The sequence below is a fragment of the Carassius gibelio genome, chromosome A24, assembly GCF_023724105.1.
Source record: "Carassius gibelio isolate Cgi1373 ecotype wild population from Czech Republic chromosome A24, carGib1.2-hapl.c, whole genome shotgun sequence".
NCBI lineage: Eukaryota > Metazoa > Chordata > Actinopteri > Cypriniformes > Cyprinidae > Carassius > Carassius gibelio.
The window spans coordinates 22,079,912-22,101,910 of NC_068394.1; positions in this window are offsets into that span (position 1 = coordinate 22,079,912).

Genomic DNA, 21,999 nt, shown 5'->3' on the forward strand with positions numbered 1-21,999 from the left:
GTGCAGACAGAAAAACGCACAGGAGAAAAAAAAAAAAAAATTATTTTATGTATAATGGATGAATTTAAATGCATTGCTACAATATCATTAACAGTAAAGCCTTCCCTAAAAATGCAGAAGAAAATAATGCCTGTTAGATGGGCTTTTTTGACAGTTAAATAAAACATGTTGATAAGTGGACACCATAGTTCATGGATAATGTTTATGTTATAGCTTCATATGTCTGTTTAATGACTGGGCTTCATGCATTAACACTTTTGATCTAGTCCCATGAGCACCTCTGTATATGTTAAATCAGACTGAAAACAATATCATAAAGAGAGAGAGACACCAAATGCAACAGCAGTGACTAAGTGTGTGTTACAAAGCAGAACAGGGCTTTTATTATAAAAATAGTAAGAGTGATTAAAGACACAAGCATGTTTGTCCTAGATTTTTCAGTTCTACTATAGATACAGTGTTGAGTAGTAACAAACTACATGTACAGTAATTTGCAGTTGATTTAGTAATTAATGCGCTTTCATGTTTCAACAAAACATGAAACAACAAACTTTATCAGTGTTTTGCACGTTAAAGGAATAGTTTACCCAAAAATGTAAAAATTTCTGAAAATGTACGTAATCTCAGTCCACCTAACATCTTCATAAGTTTGTTATTTAAAGAAATGTGGAGATGTCACGTCGGTAAACAATGAATTGGGATATTGCTTAGAGAGACCAATCTAATTCGAGTGTAAACTAAATGAGCCAATGCACATTAGATGCTGATATCAGCGTGAGGGTATTTAGGCAGCAGGTTCAACGCATACTCAGGTTTAAGCTGAGGAGCCGAGCCGATGACCAGGCTGCTCAGTGGTGGTACAGCAGCTGTGGGGATGGGATCTGACGTCTCCATTGCCTCCTCCAGGGAATGAGGGTTACATACATAACCAAGAAGACCAGTTCACTGTTTGTCGTAGCACTACCCACTCAGTGACATTGGATAACACTGGGAAAATGTACCTGTTGGAACTGTTGGAACCAGTTCCACTTGGAACTGCGACATTGTGGAGGCGCCATCCTTTCCAAATGAGGTTTTGGAAGCACTTACACACATATGAACAACCATTTAGGTGCATATGGAAGATTAGAGGTGATTGTAACCCTCTTGGAAAATGGCAGAAATTCTGCTGGGGAAACACAGGCTCTGAGGCTTAGGGTGCTTCTACTCAATTGAGGTGAGAATACAGAAGGATATCTGCTCCACATGGAGGCTACAGAATCTAGCAAACGTGTTGGGGGTCACCCAGCCCAGAGCTCTACAAATGTCTGTCAGTGAGGCACCATGAGCCAGGGCCCAGGAGGATGCAACACTTCTAGTAGAGTGAGCTCACAACCTAAACAGGCAGGGTTCACCCTGCGCCTGATAAGCCAAGGTGATGACATCCAATATCTGGTTGGCCATCCTCTGCTTAGAGATGGCATTCCCCTTCTGCCAACCTCCATAACAAACAAACAGTTGATCTGAGGTCCTGAAGCTTTGTGACCAGTCTATATAATATCTCAAGGCTCAGGCAGGACAAAGCAAGCTAGCGCTGGGTCTGTCTTACAGTACTTAAAGGATCACCTGATCCCTGAAGGGAGTGCCTTGAGCACAATGCCAGGCTGGGGCTCAGGATTGCCTGGGAGTTAACTGGCCCAAAATTAGACACGATTTTGTTCCCTAAGGAACCTGATGACAAGATTATGCTTCCATGGGGTCATGGTTAACAATAATCCCAGCAACACTGACTTTAAAGGTTGAAGGAGACAGCCTTTACTCCAACCCTGAAAGGACAGCAGAAATCTGATCTGGCATCTTTGGGGTTCTTCTCAGTGAGAACATCACCTCTCAACAAACAGGTTCTACTTCAACTTGTAAGCATGTCTTGTAGATGGTGCTTTTGCTGAAGTGATAGTGTCAACTACCTCTTGGGGTAGGTTACCTAGAACTTCTGCAGCCCATCCAGGGAACAGACATGAAGTTCCACAAGCAGAACCTGCTCCTCATCCTCCCTGATTCTCACTGGGGAAAAAGCATATTGCGCAGGCCCTGCAGCCAGCTGTGTGTCAGTGCATCCGTACCAAGTGTTTCCTTGGTCAGGGAGTAAAACAACTGGCAGTGAGAGGTCTCTGGAGAGGCAAACAGATCTACCAGAGCGGCTCCAAAATGACTCCAAATCAGCTGAACCATCTGGGGATGAAGTCTCTATTCTCCGGGAAGCGAAGCTCATGACAGATCGTCGGTGGACCCGGAATGTGAATGGGACAAAGTGACCTCAGATGCTTCTGACTTCAGAGGAGGAGGTGGCGGGCAAGTTACGACATGGGACGGGAGCGTAGAACACCTTGTCTTTTAATGTACTCAATGGTCACAGTTTATTCCATGCAAACACTGCACGCCTGTCATATGTGGCCCCCATACAGTGGTAGAGGCATCCATGTAAACCACAAAATGCCTGGAGACCAGTTTCATTGGCACTCCTTTCCAGAGAAATGCAAGGTCTGACCACGGGTGCAGGTGAGTGCCTTGTGAGTGCCACCTCAGGACTCGGCCATGGAGCCAGTAGTTGAGAATGCAAATGCCCTTCTTTCTCAGGGGAAAAATGGCTGCCTCTGCAACTTTTGTGAAGACACAGGGTGACAGGAACAGCCCGAAGGAGAGGACCTTGTAATGCTATGGTCGTCCTTCGTACACGAACCACAGGAATGGTCTGTGGTGTGGAAGGATCGAAACAAAAGTACCTATCCTTCAGGTCAATCACTACAAACCAATCTTAAGGACAAATGCACCAGAAGATGCACTTCAGTGTGAGAATCTTGAACGGTAGCTTGTGAAGGGCCAGGTTCAAGACATGGAGATCCAAGACTGGTCGTAACCCACTGCTTTTCTTGGGTACAAATAAATAAGGGCTGTAAAACCCCATCTTCATATCGGCTGGAGGGACCGGCTTGTAGAACAGCGATCTCTGCACGCAAGAGAGGGGTATCCACAGCCTTCACTTCAGAACAGCCCTGCACTTGAGAGGACATCGAGCAAACTGAATCACTTAGACAACTCTGATGGTCTGAAAGAGCCAGTGAGATAGACTGAGTAGTGCTAGCCAGGGACGGGTACATAGGAGTGTTTACAAACCGAGTCTTGTCGGACTCCATGATGTCGGCCAGACACAGCCAGAGATGGTGCTCCTGGACCACCATAGTGGACATTAAATGACCCAGAGTCCACGCAGTGACCTTTGCTGCTTGTAACGTAAGGTCAGTAGCAGTGCGGAGTTCATTGAAAACTTATGCAACACCACCGGATCATCATACACTGGATTTTGACCCCTCCACCAGAGGGACTTCTGTATATCCCCATGCTACAGGAGCAGTTTCTGGTAGTATAAGGTACCATCCACGACCCAGTGAGCTCATCGTGCACTCCAGATCCTGCACAGGTCTGGCTCACCCTCTAATGCAGCTATCAACATCTGGTCATCGGGGGGAGCACCAAAGTATATGAGTGGCACCCCACAGGAGGGTCCAGCCCATTTCTTGGGCAGCTCCACTGGCTGTGATGTGCCGGTGGAAGAAGAAGCCTTCAGAGGTTGGTTCCTCACCATCATGGTGATCCTGGCAGAGGCACTGGAACCCCACCCCTTTGCAGGAAACATGGTCTGGTAGTCCATTCCCATTCCCCGCAGCGTTGGTCTGCTTTCACACTCAATAGTTGTATTGAACCCAGGTGTGTTTTTTTTTTTTTGGTGCTATTATGCACAATATAATAATTAATTTTAATTATCTTAATTATTTAATTTTAATTAATTTAATTGTGACTTTTAGGAGTGTGTGCAATCAATCTCGACTCCCTTGTGTGTTGAGGAAACAATGATATTGACAGTGTTACGCATGCACGGGATACTTTACTTCCTGGACAAGTGTGCACCTGAGTCCGTGTTGCTTGCACAGGTAGTCTCGGGTTTGGTACCCCTGTGTGCACCAGGGTCTGATGACAGCATTCACATTAGCAATTTTTCATGTGAATCGTGCCCTGTTCCGCTCTAAACTGCCAGTGTGAAAGCCCCCTCAGATTGACCGACTGAAAGGGAACCATTGCTTCCATCTAAATCAGTAAAGAGTCCTCTATTAATAAAACTGCTTTATCTAGTGGAAAAGGGTCTCATCTGAATCAGGATACAAATATACACTAAACAAGTTCAGTTTACAAGCAAAAACAAGTCCAAAATAGTTCAAAACAAATTTTATAAATACAGATACTGTTTAAACTGAACTGAGCTGGATGATGACATCATTGCATTTAATGATGAACTGATTTTTTGCTTTATTTGCACACTATTTTCCTATGTAATGCTATTCAGTTGCTTTGTTAAAATCTGTATTGTTAAAAGCGCTATATAAATAAAGGTGATTTGACTTGACAACAGGGAATGGATTTTTTCACTAGAGGAAATGTTATTGTGAATGCAATATGAATTATAAATTATTATGATTTTGGCCTGAAGCAACTGTTTCAAGTTTTACAAACACATACCTTATCTCTCCACATGACATTAATTGATCGACTGGATTACTGTGATGTTTTATCAGCTGTTTGGACTCATTCTGACAGCACCCATTCACTCCAGAGGATCCATTGGTGAGCAAGTGATGTAATGTTTTGATTAACAAATAAACTCATCTATATCTTGGATGGACTAAGATCATTTTCAGCAGATTTCAATTTTTTTTGTGAACTATTCCCTAAAGGGACATCTCTTTATTATTATTATTATTATTATTATTATTATTATTATATTGCAGAAATATTGTGCATGACATCAAATAAAGGATCAATGAGAGATTAAAAGTAATAATACTAGATCACCTAAAAAGTATCCAAGTATCTAAGAATTGTAGCGGTGTCATTTGTAATGAGTGACTCATTAACTTTCACAAGTAAACTACCCAGCACCTCTGGAAGATATAAACAAATGGTTTGCACTGTAGGATTCTAATCAGTTAGGGATGGATACACAAACACATACAATTCACTAAGAGAATGAATAATGGGCTTTTAAAAATATTCACATGTCTTGTGCAAGCCTGAACCCCTATTTGAGTCCAATTTATTATAATTTAATAATATTATGAATATTATTATTATTTAAAAAATGGCATGTGGTACTGTAATTACTGTACTATTTAATTATCTCTTAGTACTTATATAATGGTAATAACAATAGAGTAAGAGAGAGCGAGAAAGAGAGAGAGAATTCATTTTTCATTTGGTATACGTCAAACTACAGCAACCCTTGATAAATTGAACTCTTTAAGCATTTCTTTTTTCATATTAAATGTGCATAGCATTTTGAGAACAGAATTAATGTTACCTGCCTCACTCAGCAGCCTAATTTTAGTGAACATAATAAATCCAAAAACTAGTCCTGATTTACCTGCCAAAACAAACACATTCTCTGTGACGTGATGAAGAAGAGATTATGCATAAATTCATTCTGGCTTTACAACTGTTGGATAAAAGGTTTATATTTTTGTAGTTTTTTGTATTTGATTTATTTTTACCTATTTGCCAAGAATAAAGAGCATAAACAATACTTGACTAAATAAAAAAATCACAAACAAGTAAAAATAAACATAAACTATGAATAATGGGCCATTGCTAGCTGAGAATGTTACTTGTGCAAATTTAGTTGTGGTCCATATGGTGATACATTAATTTAGTTTTCACTGCTTGGAAAGACAAATTCATAATAGACTGCATAATAACATTTAGAAAGCTTAATACATTATCTATCCAGATTTAATTAGTAAATAAGTCAAAATGTTAAGATTTACTTTTCTGTTATATTTTGACAGAATTGTGTGAAAATATATGCATGTAAAAAATATATGCATGTAAATCTTTAATAAAAATATAAAAATAAAAACAAACAGGAGACAAATGCTAATGTAAGTCTGAGATCAAATTTCAGTTTCAGGTCACAAGAGCATACTGATTTGTAAGAATCTGAATCAGATTATTAATGTAGTTAATTTATATTTATTTTTTACTTTTATTTTTATCCTTCTGTTCTTAAAGGGGTCGTATGATCCGATTTGAAATTTTTCCTTTCTCTTTCTGTTACAAGCTCTTGGTGCATAAAGAAGATCTGTAAAGTTGCAGTGACTAAAAATCTAAAGAGATATTTTTTATGAAAGTTAAGTTTCAACCACTCCTACCTAAAACAGCTCATTCTAACATGCCCCCATATGTCTATGTTACGATGTGGGAAGATTTTCATAATGCCACCCAAATGTTCATGCAAAGAAATAATGTTTTATTGTAGTTTATAATGTTGGGCCTTCCAGAAGAGGACACAACTCAAAATCAATGATTAAGTTGTATTTACAACACTGTTCCAGAGCAGTTCAAAACAGATATTCAGATGTGTGCAGCGCATTTTAGGACAAGGACTGTTTCCTGTGTAGCCTACAATGCTGGTGTCTGTTTCTATAAATTCAGGCAATTCCAACTTTGCAAGGATAGACTGGCGCTTCTGACACACAGTCTGTAAACAAGTTTTCATATGTAAAGGATTTAACACTACTGATTCAAATGCAAGTTTTGAGCAGTGTAGAGTAAATGTTAGAGCTTGTTTGTCATTTCTCCGATCACAAATGCAGACATGGTTTGAGGAATTCAGCCAGTTACAATGAACCAGATAGCTGTCAGCAATCAGCGTACATCTTGGTTTTCAGAACGATGAACTTTGTAAAAATCAATGCGTTTCAGAAAGGCGGGGAATAGAGGAGCAGCAATAATGTACATTACGTGAAAAAAAAAAAGTTTTCTTAACCTTAATCCAAATAAACACATTGCATTACACCAAATACACCAAATAGTGTTATTTTTGGCAACGTCATTTGACCTTTAACATTTAATATCTACATGAATAGAGTATTATAACTATGTCCTTGAACAAAATGTCAATAAGAGGCTTTTTCAGAATCAGCATAAAAGACAATATAAACACAGATTCATTAGAATGCTTAATAGCTATTCAATAAATTATTCATTACGAAAATTTATTTGTGCACTTTGTGCCAAACAGTGGGCCCCCAAAGGAGTCTGTTCCACCACTTCATTTAAGGGCAAAAAAGTCATCTTAATATGCATGCGTGAAGGTAATATCATGTGCACCAAAGGTTGGATAAAACGTCCTCTGTCGACAGAGCCTAGTTTTTAAATGTATAGCACTATGTCCTTGGCACAGCTATCAGCCTAATCATCGCTCATTGTTAAAGGGCAAGTCACATATTTCTGTCAAAATGAATGTCAGTGGAGGCACATTTATGGTCTCTGATAAGATTAAGTCATGTAGGAACATAATCCTGTCCTGATAATATACACTAATGACATACTCAATCAAATACCCCTGGGTTTACTGCAAACGAGGACAAAAATAGACTAAAAATGGACAACAAAAAGAATATACACAAAGTCAATTAAATCAAAAACAGCCACAACACAGATTAGACTAATAGCGCATTTTAAATGGAATACACACCTGATATGATGCCTGCATAGGGGACTACAAAGGAAGAATAATCATGACCGATCCAAAAAAAAAAAAAAAAAAAGGGAACTTTGAAATGAAAGTTTTTGTAGTTTGTAGTTCTACTGATGGACTCACTGAGAAGAAATAAAGAAGATCTGTAAAGTTGCAATGACTAAAATCTAAAGAGATATTCTGGTTGCACTTTATTTTACAGTACATGTATTTACATGTACTTATAGTGTACTTACAGTGTATTTATCTATGAAAGTTCTGGTAATGCAAGATAACTACATGGGGTAGGGTTAGGTTTAAGGGTAGGTTCAGGGTTAGTACCTAGTTATTACATAGTTATTGTAATTACTATAATAAGTACATAGCATGTACATGGGGAACAGGACTGAAAAATAAAGTGCTACCGATATTCTTTATGAAAGTTAAGTTTTAATCACTCCTACCTAAAACAGGTAATTCTAACACGCCTCCACGTCTACGTTACGATGTGGGAAGATTTGCATAATGCCATCCAAATGTTCATGCAAAGAAAGAAAGTTTTATTGTAGTTTATAACTTTGATCCTTGCAGTTCCCACCGGTGCCATGTTGTTTGTTGTGAAAGCAATGCTATTCTATTTGGCCTTCCAAAAGAGGACACAACTCGAAATCAGTAGTCATCCACTCCTACGTAAAACTGCTCATTCTAACACGCCCCCACATTTCGAGGTCATGATGTGGGAAGATATGCATAACGCCACCCAAATGTTTACGAAAAAAAAAGAAGGTGTAACTTTTATTCTCGCTGTTGCCACCCGCCACCATGTTGTGGAGAAGCTGTGTGCTTCGTTGTGAAAGCGAAACTAATTTGTTTGGCCTTCCAAAAGAGGACATAACTAGAAATCAGTGGTTAAGTAGTATTTAAACCCATTTACAACCCAAATATTCAAATATGTGAAAGCGCATTTCACTAGTTTACCCTTACATATACAGGTCCTTCTCAAAAAATTTGCATATTGTGATAAAGTTCATTATTTTCCATAATGTAATGATAAAAATTTAACTTTCATATATTTTAGATTCATTGCACAACAACTGAAATATTTCAGGTCTTTTGTTGTTTTAATACTGATGATTTTGGCATTCAGCTCATGAAAACCCAAAATTCCTATCTCAAAAAATTAGCATATTTCATCCGACCAATAAAAGAAAAGTGTTTTTAATTAAAAAAAAGCTGATAAGGGCTCCGAGCTCGGGAATGGCCCGAACCTAGAGTACCCCCCCTTCCCCATCTATTTATAAAGTGAACTCAAACTGAGGAGATGGGGTGGAGGAGGGATGCAGATAAACCGTCAATGGATAGAGGTAAGTCAGCGATATTTATACTATGGGATTGATTACTTGATTATGGTCCACCTGTGTCGATTAGGCTAAGTATCTGACGCGCTCCTCCTGAATCTTGCTAATAAAAACATCATTTTGTGGAAGACCAGGACTGTTTCCTGTGAGAGTAGCCTACTATGCCAGTGTCTGTTTCAATAAAGTGGGGCAATTCCAACTTTGCAAGGACAGTCTGGCACTTCTGACTCACAGTCTGTAAGTAAGTTTTCATATTGAAAGAATTTGCCACTGATGACTCAAACATGAGTTTTGAGCAGAGGAGTAACGCTTGTTGCTTCTCATTTCTCCAGACATGGTTTTATGTTTACGAAGCAAGATGCGTACACAACGTGTAAAAACACAGTACAAGTCATTATAATCAGTAATTATGTCCCCACTGGATGCAACAAATGCCTCGTTTGTAATGGGTTTTATCATCACAGTATGGTGAAGTGCATAATATTTAATCACAGGTTTGAGGAAATCGGCCAATCAGCATGCACCTTACTTTTCAAAACTATGAGCTTTGTAAAAATCTATGCGTTTCAGAAAGACTGGGCATATAGGAGGAGCAATAATGTACATTATGTGGAAAATAATGTGTTTTTTGAACCTTAAAGGGATACTCCACCGTGTTTTCATATTAAACTATGTTTTTCCCTTACCTAAGACGAGTTGATACATACCTCTCTCGACCTAGGACGGTAACACAAAACAAAACATTGCGCTTTTCTAAGCATGTAAAATGGTGTAAAATTGTGTTACCGTCCTAGGTCGAGTTACACTACGCGAGTAACTGTATTTAAATAGGGAAAACGTGGAGGTGTTTGGTAGCTTCTCTGCTTGGCCCATATTGAATGAATGGGCTAAGCTAAGTGCTTTCAAAGTGTCACCGCGCACCAAAGCGATTGAGTGCACACACTGAGATGAGAGAGGTATGTATCAACTCGTCTTAGTTAAGGGAAAAACATAATTTAATATGAAAACACGGTGGAGTATCCCTTTAAACCGCATAAACACATTGCATTACACCAAATACACAAAATAATGTTATTTTTAACATCACTTGACCCCTTTAAAGTATGTGATATTCATTGTACTTAAGTATGAAAAAATATATTATTTATCTTAAATGTACTTTAGTATTGAAAGTAAATGTACAAGTAGATACATACATTTTCATACACAGCTTGAGTAGCAAGATTGTGTTCAGTTTAACTCTTTCTTCCATTTAGTATTTTTTTGGTAAGAATAAGAAGCACTTCATCTTGTACTTAAAAAAAAAAAAACATTTCTGGAATCTGCAAATCTGAAATAGCATTTACATGTATTTACAGTTTAATGTAGCTCAGAGGGGACATGGATGCATTTAACATGCAGTTGTCACACTCACTCTGGGAAGAAACAAGGAGATAAGGCATAAACAAACAAAATAGTATTTTAAACCAACATCCAAGGGAATACACGGGGCAGACAGGAGCACAGGTAACAACAGGGTTGAGGTACAATTTCAGACAAAGACAGACAGCACAGACTCAAACTTAAATGCAAGGGATAATTGACAAAACAGTTTAACTAAATGACTAATTCAACTAGATGAGGACAGGTAAAAGACCATATAAGGAAACCCAGGAACAAAGACGGGCAAAATGCAACTAAACAGGTCCATAATCCTGACAGCAGTTCCAGATGGATAAATAATGTTTTGTTTTTAACATAAAACGTTGAATACTGATTTTTGAAATTATTTCAAACATGAAAAAAAAAAAAAATAGAAACTTGAAATTAAAACTGCCAGTAGATGACAGCAAGTGACTGTTAATGAGTGAGTCATTGAGATTCAACAGATATTTTCAAATGGCTAATTCATTCAGGAACAAAGCATTTAACTCTGTTAATGAGTGAATCACTCAATCATTTATTCAACAGATTCGTTCAAAAAGCTGATTCATTCAATAAGTTAACACCACCCATTGCTCAGAGATGTGAAACAGTGCTGTGATCTTTGTTTGGAACTATTTTCGTTGGCAAAATTGAGCAAAAACAAGCAATATTATGTATAAAATGTAAGTCACTTATTGCTAACTTGTATACAATTATTATTAAATTAGCTATCATGCTGATATCTGCAGTAAAACGGTACTCTTTGTGTGATATAGATTAAGTTAACTATATTAAATTATATAAATAATAAAAAGCATACAGAATAATTTTTACTGTCTACAATTTATAATGTCTTAAATTTTGAGTTTTAATAGACTAATAAATTAAGTACATGCACTCCCTGTTTGTGTGATTTGGTGATATATTTGATAATGTCAGATTGCACATCATTAAAACAACATTTACTATATTATTACAGAATATATATTGTGTATCGCAGACTCCAGTCTCGACTTGAGTGGAAAATTGAATTATCTGCGGTTGTGTGCCTATTTGTTTTTACATGAGCAATGAGAGATGTTTTAAAGGAGTCTAACTTACAGATAACAGACCACTGATTCATCAAACCTGCTTTCCTGCAGTCCATGTTTTTCTGACTTCTGACCATTTTGTAGTAAGCATTAACGAATATGCTTCGGGGGAAATGTATCGGAGAAAAATTTTACATTTTAATTTGGAAATGTAGTGTAGTAAATGTAAAAATTGGCTGAAATATAAAACTCAAGTAAAGTACAGATACTCTCAAAAAATACTTAAGTACTGTAACGAAATATTATTACTTTGTTACATTAAACCACTGCAACAATGGCGTTGTAAAATAAAATAAAAAGAAACAAACTGTGGCATTTCAATTAATTAATAATTAAACATATATCTTTGTTTGCAATACCCTATTTAGCTACTATATATGCTTAATATATATATATATATATATATATATATATATATATATATATATATATATTAAGCATATATAGTAGCTAAATTGTATATATATATATATATATAAAACTAAGTAGTAGTTTATTAAATAAAATAATAAACATTTTCATAAAGTTTAGCAATTTAAAAGCATTTTATTTGTTCACATTTTAAAAAGTTTATCACCTACATCATAATTATGTTAAATATATGAAATAATTTTTATTTAAATATATTGATGATTCAACAACAGTTTTCAATAAGATGAAATCATGTCAATTACGTATTGTAAAGATAAAATTCAATAAAATAATTTTAATTTTAATTACATTTCCTCCAGACTTTAGCGTTTAAATCTGAACTTTAGAAAGTAAAAGATTAATACTGAACATCCAAAAATGTTTTATACATTGCAACATTTATTATATTTTTTTTTCAAAGTGTCATCCATCTTGCAACTGTCCTCTCTTACAGTCATCCTGGTTTTCCCCTAAAGTAAATTCATCATTCACATGGAAAGCACGCAAGAACGTCTAACAGCGATACTTTAGGAGTTATTGACAGCTTACACAGCATCCTGTCTGAAAGCACAAAACCTGACATGTCACCTGACAAAGGGCCACAACCTTAACCTTTCTGACCTCATGGGACACCATGAATGATTCATGACACTTGGCCTTATGTTACCTGCAGGCAGGAAAGAGACACATTGATGTTGGACATTTTTCTAAGAGCTAAAAGCCTTAGCTAAATCCCTGCGGATTTATGAGACCGATTAAAAAAAAAAAAACGCTCTGAAGTCTGGGTTGCTTTTAGATCACTGATTGTGTTGTTTGTGTGGCTGACGGGCCATTGTGGACCAGGTCCCTGTTGAGCCAGATCAGTTACTTGTGATTCATGTGTTTCTAAGGGCTAGAAAAGCAAAGTTGCTTGAAATGCAAATTGATATGCTTGAGCTCTGTGCAGCAGTGTAGATACTTTCGATGAGAGAATACCATAATGTTCACTGTCGCTGCTATTGTGGAACTCATGAAAGAAAGTGAATGATACACAACATTAGTCCACAGCCCAGAGAAAATAAGACAGCATTTTTTCATTAAAGCGGAGATGAGGAAAAACAAGAAGAATACACTGCATCTGTGACTTCACTTTGTCAAGCTACAATAGCACACATTAGCATGTAAACAACAATATTTGGAAAATAATATTTTTCCAGGCCTGTTCTTTATTTCTGTGGATGTAGTGAGATACCAAGAAAGTTAAGAGACAAAAGAAATCAATACTTCTAGTCTCAGGTGGCAAAATGTATTTGCATTTTGATATACCATTAATATTTTGTTCCTGTATAAATGTTAAGATACTGAAACATTTCAGCAACCAAAAATATTCAGCTTATCAGATTTGGAGGGCCAAAATCATTGACCTAAAAGGTATAGTTTAGCTAGTGCTTGTCCAATGACACATTTTGATAGTGTAAGAGTCTATTTTGTGCACACAATGTGGATAAGCTATAATAGGCATAATAGTATTTTCTCAATTTTAAATTGATCTTCGGTTGATAGATTTTTAGTCTCTGGTGTTTTCAGCTGATGCATGAACAAAACTTCATTAAACATTATTTGTAGCACGTCTACTCTACATCCAATAACTGTAATAAACTTAGTTTTGAAAACTTAGTTTTGATATGAAAATTATTAGCCTTTAAGTTCTGGTAGTTTTATAAATTCAAACAAAAAATAACATTTTGATGGTCTTTAATGTGGCTTGATGGACCGCTGTAGCATGTGAACCTTATATCTCTCAGAATAATATCAATATCATATAATTTAATAATTCTATCAGTATTTCAACCATAGAAAAACTTCAATAAAATGTAAAAACTGTAACCCAGTGGTAGGGTTTGTCCATATATGACCCAAATTTGGGCTGAAATGTTTTTAAGTTTCACATAAGGTAGCTCCACATTATGTTTGTTGTTATGTCAAATGACGCATCTCGCTGAGGTCTGGGTTGATCGATCTGTCCCAAGTTCACAGGTTAGGGATCCGACTTCAAGCAGCATTTTTATAGTTTTACTTACATCTTGCGCCAGGTGCAAACCATCTTTTGTCATTAAAATAGTTCTGTCAGGATTTACTAAAGCTGCACAGTGACGAATTGGTGCTGAAAAGGTGTGGACAGAGTTTAATTTTCGTCTGATTTTATTGAATATGCATTTGTAGGGGTTTTCCTTTCAGATGCAAAATTTATAGGACAAGAGTATTCAAATCAATCACGCAACACGATTTACTAATGCTCGTCAAATAACTGGTATTTGCACTATTATTTAACACCTAAAAAAGCTAACTATTTTGGGGTTCACATCAAAGTAGGGGGAGTTTCAGAACACAACCACCGATTGCAAAACCGGTGCTGGCCAATAGAAACTCAAAGGTGTTTAGGAGCCGAAACGAACTCCCCCAGAAAGTTCACTTTGGTCAGCTGTTTCGAACTGCTGAAATGAACTCAAAACGAACTTCATTTTGGCCTGATTTTGTTCGAAATGACATCATATCAGTTCGTTCTTCGATTTTGTTTGATGATCCAGGATCATCCAGGTCACCATCGTTGGTTCTGTACAGCTCCTCAGTTCCTCTCTTTCCGCTGGCTCCATCGAGCTTCTTGGCTCCACCTCAAGTTTCCTGTCCTTAGCTTTGTATTGGTGCTCAGATACCTCCACTCTACCTCAGGCCTCCAAGCCACTCTGTTGAAAAAAAAACCAGCATATGCTGGTTAGGTATGTTTTGATGCATGATAGCTGTTCATGTGCTGGTCCTAAGCAAGTAGCTCCTGCTCAGGACCAGATTATAACCAGTTTATAAGCAGCTCATGACCAGCTTAAACCAGCTCATGACCAACTATGGATCAGTTTAAACAAGCTCAAACCAAGCTGCCATGGCTGTTTTTTTTCAACAGGGCAGTGACTCCACCTCAGCCTGTTAAACCATTGGCTTAATCTTAAATACATGCTCTCTTGTCTACTCCCTCGGGGTCCACTGTGATCCTTCATTCCTCAGGCTCTGCATTGGTTAGGTGTCACCAGAGCCCTCCATCCCTAAAGCTCCACCACTTTCTTTCTTCACTCATGTTCCACCACAGTCTTCCGGGTCTCTGGGTTGTGGCATGGCCCCCCAAGCCATTTGGCTCAACCTTGGCCCTAGACCACCTGCATCACCCTGGATCTTCGACTTCTCTTCTCTGCCTGGGGCACCATCTTGGTCAGTTGTCATTCTGGTTTAGCCCAGATTTAACTCCTTCCTCCAGTGGGTCCTCTGTGGGCTCTCTCTTTCTCTCTGTTGGCTCCCCTGTGGACTCTCCCTATCAGGCATCCTGACCTTCCTTCCTGCCCCCCATATTCATCATTATCCCCTCCCACTTGGGTGCAGTTTATGTTTAGTAAATTATAACATGTTCTAATTCATAAAATAACATAATATGTTTGCAGGTTTTTAGGAAATATTCTAAGTCTCCATACTTGTTTTTCTGAAAACAATGCAACAGCCAGTTATTCTACTTTGAAATTTGCCTTCCGTGTCGGAATGACTGTTTCTGTTTTGGTCTTTGTGATATCACCCACTACAGTTTACCCAAATAGACTTCAACACCCTGGATTGGCTGTTAATGGAAAACACAGTGTACTGCAGCCATGGAAGCCATAAAACAAACATAAGTACCCTTGTAAGACCCCCCTTGCAAGACCCCCCATCCGACTGAAACTGAAATACCTCCTTAAAAACTCTGCTTCCGTATGTTTGAAAACAGACATTTTGGACATTTGTAACATTTCACAGCCATTTTATTAGCTTTGCTATTGTAAAATGGAAAGCTTTACAATTTAAGCTCAGAACTGATTAAATATTGTTGTACTTTGCTAATATTACTGGAGTTTGAAAATGTAACATTCAATTATGAAAGCAGAATTTAAATTGGGTTTACAACTATATAATACTTTAACCTATCAGGCATACTGGACGAATACTACTGCAGATGCCTTGGTTTCATTAAATAATGACAGAAGCGGTGAACAGACCTACCCACCCAATCCATTTCAGTGTATGGCAGAAGTTCAGAGAAAAGTACTGACAAGAACATCAGGAGAAAGATGAGAGGCATTCATCACACTATGAGTTGACGGACATAGACACTGATCTGACAGGTGCTCCACTGACTACAACACCCATGCTCCATCATTTCAGACCAGAATAAGTTCTGAGTATAAAACAATAAAAAACGATAAATACAAGAGTGAGAAACATACTAGCAAATTAACGTACCCTATGTTTTATATATATATGAGTCATTTGTAATGTCTAATTCAACAGCATAATTCAAAAAGTTATTATAAATGTAAAACATAAGCCTAAGTAGGCTAATAAGCTAGTGGTATAAGCTACAGCTAAGCTACAGTAGTAAAAAATGTAAGCTAAATAAAAGAAACATAAATCCTTTAAAGGGGTCATATGATGTTGCTAAAAAGAACACCATGTTGTGTATTTTGGTGTAATGCAATGTATTTATGTGGGAAGGTTCAAAAAACACATTATTTTCCACAATGAACATTATTGTTGCTCCTCTATGCCCCGCCTTTCTGTAACACATCGATTTTTACAAAGCTCATCGTCTGAATAGCGAGGTGTATACTGAGTGGCCGGCTATCCAGTGCGTTGTGATTGATTGAATGACTCAAACGTGTGATGGAAAGTTCCGCCCCGTAACATTCTTTTATGCTGTCTCCCAACTAGGCATTTGTTGCATCCAGTGGAGATGTAATTACTGATTATAGTGACTTATACTGCCTTTTTACGTGTTGCGTTGCGTACAGAGGTGTAGTGGTAAAAAAAGAGGTGGGTAAACTATAAATTCTGGGTGACCATATCCTGATGACATCGCTATAGGCTATCAATCATTTGATATTACTACCAACATACCATACACTGGTTATTCCCTCATATAGTTCACACAATCACTATTCAATTCATACATTAATCTAAGTTCTTTTTTATAAAGAGACTCAAGAAGGAATAATAAGGTTGAAATCTATAAAGTTTACTAAATGACAAAACAGAGAGATTTTTTTTTTTTAAAGCGGAATAGAGAGGGAGGTTTATATCCAGGGGTTCCAATGGAATGCACTTGTACGTAATGATTAGGGATTTGGGATTATTTTCATAGTCGATTAATCTGTTGAATATTTTCTCAATTAATCGGTTAGTTGTTTGGTCTATAATATGTCAGAAAAATGTGGATCAGTGTTTCCACAAATGCCCAGGAATGGTCCTCAAATGTCTCGGTTTGTCCACAACGTCAAAGATATTCAGTTGACTGTCACAGAGGAGAGAAGACACTAGAACATATTCACATTTAACAAGCTGGAATCAAAGATTTTTTTACTTTTGTCTTTCATATATTTTATCAATGACACAGACTGCAATGACACAGACAGCTTCATTGCAGAAGGACATCCTTTTGGTCACGTGGTTCACGTGAGATGATTGACAGCTTTACAAACTAATGATATTGCACTGATGTCATAGCTGACGCGAATCAATAAAGAGGAGAGTAATCGCTAGCTCTGTTAGCTGTTTTAGTTCTTCAGATCGCATTAATCACTGCAAAATGAATAGAAATGTTATTCTGTATGAAGAAATATTTTACAAACATGTCATAAAATTATTATCTCTTCAAAAGTGTGCACCACTGGACTATAGGCCTGGTGGATCGTGGATATTGTATGTATACGAACACAAATATACCGGAGATGAGATGAATTGCTGCTGTATGAGAGATGATTTCTATTCAAAATAACGAACGTTATTATTATTATTATTATTATTAATTGTCTGATATCCATTTTTGAATTTAAATGCAGTCTGTTACGTGTCGTTCATTTTGAACGAATCTTTAATAGGACTACCGAGTTGTCTCAGAGAGTAATTCGTTCATTTTTGACCGCACATGCGCATTACACAACATATGGGTTCGGAATCGACAGGTGAGGTCTGAGTCTTTTATTGTTCCTGTCAGTCCCATGGAGACGGGAAGAAAAAAGATTAGTTCATTTTGTTGAACGAGACTCAAAGATCCGAGTCAGTAGGCTAAAATGATCCGAACTTCCCACTACTAACTTACTGGCAACACTGACAAGTTGCAGCGAAATATGAAAGACTTCATCTTTAACAACAAACAACCTATGAAATTAATAATGAACAATATGAAACTAAAACGACATAAGCTTACTTTAAAATGTCATAGGAATTGTAGGCTATTTAGAGGTAGATAAACGCACTTTGGAGGTGGGTAAACGGTAATTTTGGGAGGTTGTCACAGTTGGTAAACCATGATCTCGGGTTGTTTACACTTTGTGGTGAATTCTGTGTGTTCTGCGTCTGCACTGATTAGTTGTGGGCGTCTCCGTTAATTGTATCAGCAACAGCTGCCACTCATTACTCATCTCCTATATAATGGCTTGTCTCACGTCTTGTGTTTGTGAGATCGTTGTTTCATGTTGTTGTGTCTACCCTCGTCTGGCTTCTGTGTAGTTTGCGTTTGGATGTCTGTGTTTCCCCAGAACCTCATCCACTCTCTGCACGATCACTCAGCCACGGACACTTACCTTCGGCTCTGTTCCCCGCAGTTCCTGTGCTAACTCTATCCTGCTGCTTCACGCCGTCAAGACCCGGATTCCTCACCTACACTCCATTACCGTCTGGGCTTCTCACCGTCTATCATCTTCCTGGAGTGTTACCCCCTCATCGTCTTTGTGTGACTTTGTACTATATCTCATCATCTCATTAAAACTTGTTAACTCGCTATTGTTTCCGGACTGTCCTTTCACCAGCCGTCACAGAACGATCTCACCCAACATGGAAGCAGCGAGCACCAACACCCTCACCGATTTCATGCACCATAGCGTCAAGAGAATGGATCAGCAGCAGGACAGCATCTCAAACACATTCCTTCCAGACCTCCATTCTCTCCTGGTAGGGGGCGCTTGAGTCGAGAGAACACGGTCGGTTCTGTCGACGATCACGAGCCCATGCAGGTTGGTCGAGCTCGGCTGTCCCGGAGGGAGAGGTAACGGCAGAGGTCCCAAGGACTATGTTTATACTGTGGAGACTCTGACCATAACATCTACTCATGCCCGGTTAAAGGACCCAGCTCGGTAGTAAACTTGAGGCTACTATCGGGTGGGATCTCCGCTGAGAAGTCCTCACCTACATCATCGACCCTCCTTCCGGTGAAACTGCGGTGCAGAAATCAACATCACGAGTGTCACGCCCTTCTGGACTCTGGAGCCGAAGGTAACTTCATGGATTCTTCACTGGCACATCACTTGAACATTCCTGTCCTTCCTGTGTCTCTCCCCATCCATGTCACCGCACTCAACGGCCAGGAACTGCCTCACGTCACCCACAATTCTGAACACATCACACTCATCACATCTGGCAACCATCAAAAAACCATATCCTTTTTACTAATGGACTCCCCTGTTGCTCCCATTGTATTAGGTCACCCCTGGTTGTCCAAACATAATCCACGAGTGGAATGGGGTTCTAACACTGTCACATTGTGGAGTGAAAGATGTCATGAGTCTTGTCTGGTTTCTGCTTGTCCTGTTGTTCCTGTTGCTGTCTGACAGAAGGAGACCATGGCTTTGCCAAACGTGCCCGTTGAGTATATGGACCTGAAGTAAGTGTTCAGTAAGTCCCGGGCTGCTTCTCTTCCTCCGCATCGTCCCTACGACTGTGCCATAGACTTAGTGTCAGGTAAATCTCCGCCTAAAGGCAAGTTATACTCTCTTTCTATTCCTGAGAGGGAGGCCATGGAGAAATATATTTCTGATACCCTAGACTCTGGGTTCATCCGTCCTTCCTCATCTCCAGCGGGGGCGGGGTTCTTTTTTGTGGGTAAGAAGGATGGTTCTCTGCGACCTTGCATTGATTACCGAGAGCTGAACAACATTACTATTAAGAATACTTATCCGTTACCAATCATGTCTTCAGCTTTCGAGAGGTTGCAGGGAGCATCTGTATTCACAACATTTGATTTACGTAACGCTTATCATTTGGTCCGCATCAGGAAGGGGGGTGAATGGAAAACTGCCTTTAATACCCCTAGAGGGCACTTTGAATATTTAGTGATGCCGTTCGGGCTCTCCAACTCGCCCGGGGTTTTTCAAGCACTCGTGAATAACGTGTTGAGAGATATGGTAGATCAGTTTATATATGTTTACCTGGATGACATACTGATTTTTTCTTCATCTCTCCAGGAACATGTTCAACACGTCAGACGAGTGCTCCAGAGGTTATTAGAGAATGGGCTTTTTGTCAAGGCGGAGAAGTGCGTATTCCATGCACAGTCGGTCCCCTTCCTAGGGTTTATCGTGTCATCTGAGGGAATACGAATGGACCCTGACAAGGTAAAGGCTGTGATAGATTGGCCACCTCCAGATTCCCGTAAGGCCCTACAGCGGTTTCTGGGGTTCGCCAATGTCTATCTGCGTTTTATTCGGAATTACAGCCAACTAGCCTCACCTCTGACAGCCTTGACCTTCCCCAGTACTCCGTTCAGGTGGTCTGACGCAGCTGAGGCTGCGTTCTCTAACCTCAAGAACCGCTTTGTTTCGGCTCCCATCCTTGTCGCCCCTGATCCAACACGGCAGTTCGAGGTGGAGGTTGACGCATCAGAGGTGGGGGTAGGAGCAGTGTTGTCCCAACGTGCTGCTTCAGACGATAAGGTCCACCCTTGCGCGTTTTTCTCTCATCGATTATCTCCTGCCAAACGTAATTATGACATTGGCAATAGAGAGTTGTTGGCAATCAAATTAGCGTTGGAGGAGTGGCGCCACTGGTTAGAGGGTTCAGGGGTTCCCTTTATTATTTGGACCGACCATAAGAATTTAGAGTACATCAGAACTGCTAAAAGACTCAATTCCAGGCAGGCTTGGTGGGCACTTTTTTTCGGCCGTTTTGAATTTACCCTATCGTACCGCCCGGGTTCCAAGAATGTTAAACCCGATTCTTTGTCACGTCTTTTTGATCCCTCCGCCCATCCTGCTACTCCCGAGTGTATTTTGCCTGAGAGAGTAGTAGTCTCAGCACTCGTATGGGAGGTCGAGTCGAAGGTCAAGACGGCCTTAGAAGGGGTAACGCCTCCATCCGGTTGCCCCCCAAACCGCTTATTTGTGCCGGAGGAGTTAAGGTCCGAAGTTGTCCGGTGGGGTCATTGTTCCAACATGGCTTGTCATCCAGGGATAAGTAGAACTAATGGGTTGGTTAGACAACGATTCTGGTGGCCACGTATGGCTCGCGACGTCCGTGATTTTGTTTTGGCTTGCTCAGTTTGTGCCAGTGGTAAGTCATCTAACCGACCTCCTGATGGGCTCCTTCAACCGCTGTTTGTCCCTTCGAGACCCTGGTCACATATCGCTCTAGATTTTGTTACCGCCCTCCCGCCCTCTAATGGCATGACAGTCGTTTTGACTGTAGTGGACCGGTTCTCGAAGGCGGCACATTTCATTCCCTTGCCCAAATTACCTACAGCCAAGGAGACAGCGGTTACTGTTTTAGATCACGTCTTTCGGGTCCATGGCCTCCCGGTAGACGTGGTTTCAGATAGGGGATCCCAGTTCATATCCAAATTTTGGAAAGAGTTTTGCAAGTTATTAGTAGCATTAGTTAGCTTGTCGTCGGGTTATCATCCCCAAAGCAACGGACAATCTGAGCGAGCCAACCAAGATTTAGAAAGGACGTTGAGATGTTTGGTCTCCAAGAATCCTTCTTCCTGGAGTCAACAACTCTCTATGGTGGAGTACGCCCACAATTCGTTGCCAGTGTCAGCTACGGGCCTCTCTCCGTTTCAGTGTAGTGTAGGGTACCAGCCACCAGCGTTTCCCAGTCTGGAATCTGAAGTCGCGGTCCCCTCCGCTCACGCGTTTGTCCAGAGGTGCCACCGCACCTGGACCAGAGCCCGTGAGACTCTGCTCCGGGTGAGGGAGCGCACTAAGGCCAAGGCCGAACGCCACCGGTCAAAGCCTCCCGTCTACGTCGTGGGTCAAAAGGTGACAGTCCGCCTCAAACTACCTCCTGCGTACAAGAGGATACACCCCGCCTTTCATGTGTCCAAAATTAAACCCGTGTTTTATGCACGTATTAATCCGCCTACTCCGGT